Here is a 2,875-nt window from a genome sequence, read left to right as displayed (position 1 = left end):
CCTCATGGAGTCACATCCAAATTATCTATCATGTGCTCATGAAAACATTTCTGGTGGACCTGCAAATTGGTACAATCACTATGGAAAGCAGTATGGAGATTCCTTGGAAAACTTAGAATGGAACCACCATTTGATCCAGTTATCCCACTCCTCAGTTTATACCCAAAGGACTTAAAAATAGCCTACTACAGTAACAGAGCCACATCAGTGTTTTTAGCACCTCAATTCATAATAGCTAAACTATGGAACCAACCTAGGTGCTCTTCAAAAGACGAATGGATAAAGAAATTGTGGTATAATACACAATGGAATATTACACAGCCTTAAAGAAGAATGAGATTATGGCATTTTCTGGTAAATGGATGGAACTGGAGAATATCATGTTAAGTGAAATAAACCAATCCCAGAGAACCAAAAGCCAGATGTTTTCTCTGATATACAGATGCTAATTCACAATAAGGGGTGGAGGAGGCTAGGGGAAAAAATAGAAGTAATTTGATTAGACAAGAGAAGTGAAGGGAGGGGAGGTGGTATGGGGAAGGGAATAATAGTAGAATGAATGTAACATTATATTCTATGTGCATTTATGTTTACATGACTAGTGTAATTCTACAATTCTAGTTGTACATAACCAGAAAAAAGAGAAGTTATACTCTATCTAAATATGATGTGTCAAGATGTGTTCTATTGTCATGTATAACTAATTAGAGCAAAATTTTAAAAAGCAAAGGGAACAACACATCAAAAAAAAAACTTATTTTTTTAGAGGATCATGAGGCCAGAATTATAGATGCTGTTCTTTCTTTTACTGTACAACAGCTGAGGAAAGTTTTTATGATGTTTGAAAATCAACTAGACGAACATGTAACACCAAGACAGTGCTTGTGTTGAATTTTAATAAGAAATGCATCAATATTTAAAAATAGTGTTACGTTTTCAAATATTGTTAATATAAGTTAGTAGCATTTAAACTTTTGAAATGATGAAAGCTTAAAACTGCCCTTAGACTCTTGGGACTTTCTGAATAATCTGGATGCTAAGTTTTGGCTTTAATATATGAACAAATCTCTTCTGAGTCTGCGGTTTGCCTTTTAACTTTATTTACTATCTTTTGGGGGGCTACTTAAATTTTAATGTGACCAAATTTCTTCATTTTTATGATATGGGGAAGATGCAGAGACTAAAATATCTCTTAGCAAATTCTTCAATGCCTTGAAATCATAAAGTGTTTCCATATTTCCTTCTAAGTGCTGGAAAAATTTGGTCTTGCATATTTAGGTGTTGATCCATCTGGAATTTACAGTGGAGCGCGATGCAGCGCTAGAAGTCAAGTTCTTGGCTACCCAGCTGCCCCGCTTTTCCACTTCATCGTTTCTTTCCCTTTCAATGTCATTTCTGTCATCGTCAAGTTTGTACACATACATGGAGTTATATCTGGGGTCTGTTTTATTCAATTTGCATAATTTTAAAAACATCACCCTATTCTAATTGTTACCACTGTGTAATTTTAGACTTCTTTGTCCCTCTCTCCTTTCCTTTTTATTCTTTCCATCAATTTTATTGAGGTGTAATTTGTAATAAGGATGTTCATCGGTTTTATTGTGTAAAATAAAACCAATGAACATCCTTTTTACAAATTTAAAGTTCAATGGTGCCAAATACATGCACCTGTGTAACTACAACACCAAGAAAGATGTGTAAAACATTCCGCTTACTCTGGAAAGTTCCTTTAGGGCCTTCCATAGTCAGAAGCCTTCACGCTGATCAGCAACTGATTTCTTTCTGTCTCTAGAGATTAGTTTGGCTTTGCCACAAAATTCATATAAATGGAGTCACAGAGCATGTACATTTTTTATACTTGGTTTCATTCACTCATTATTATATTTCTGAAATTTAACCAGATTGCTGCTTTCTTTTTTTACTGAGTAGTATTTCAGTGTATAAAAAAATTCTATGATTTATTTATCTGTTTTTCTTGGTGGACATTTGCCTTATTTTCCCACTTTTGGTATGTAAGGGGAATCACAGAGTACTTGCCCTTTTGTGTCTGGCTTATTTCACTTAGCATGATGTTTGGAAGATTCATTCATGGTGTATCATGGATCAGAATTGTATTCATTTTTTAAAGATAAATGATACCATATTTCACTGCATAATTATCACCATCACTTTAACGCCTATGTATTCTGTGCATCTTAATCTTGTGCTACAGGCAGTTTAGTAATAAATTACTTTAAAATAATATCAGTTGATAAATAAAAAGCTTCATATAGTGGTCACACCCCACTTTTTTTGCAAAACAAAAAAGTGTGGCATAAAGTCTCTATGAGAATGTGGTGAAATGCTGTTTTCTGTCGTATGTGTGCACTGTATTTTGCTTATCCATTCATCTTGCTGGATATATGAGTTATCTTAACCCTTTGATTATGAATAGCACAGCTATGAGTCACTGTTTTCAGTTCTATGGAGCACATATGTAAAGGTGGAATTATTGGATCATAAGGCAATTTTGTTTAAAGTTCTAAAGGTCTATCATTCCGTTATCCACAGCAGCTGCACCATCTCCCACTAAACTACATGAAGGTTCCAGTTTCAGTTTTGTTGTTCAAAATACCTATCCTTGTGGATATAAAGCAGCATCTCATGGTTTTGATTTCCATTTCCTAAATGACTAGTGATAGCGAACGGATCTTCATGGGCTTGTTGGCCATTTATGCATCTTCTTTGGAAAGATGTCTGTTCATGGCCCTTGTTCATTTTTTAACTGTTTTTTTTTTTTTTTGTTATGTTTTGTTTTGTTCTGTTTTAAGTTGAGGAAGCTCTTTATCTATTCTGGATATTAATCCCTTAGACATATGATTTGTGAATATTGTCT

Source organism: Marmota monax, unplaced genomic scaffold (genome assembly GCF_021218885.2).
Source record: "Marmota monax isolate L192 unplaced genomic scaffold, Marmota_monax_Labrador192_F-V1.1 WCK01_AAM20220418_F8-fsc00019, whole genome shotgun sequence".
Classification (NCBI taxonomy): domain Eukaryota; kingdom Metazoa; phylum Chordata; class Mammalia; order Rodentia; family Sciuridae; genus Marmota; species Marmota monax.
This window is presented reverse-complemented; position numbering follows the sequence as displayed.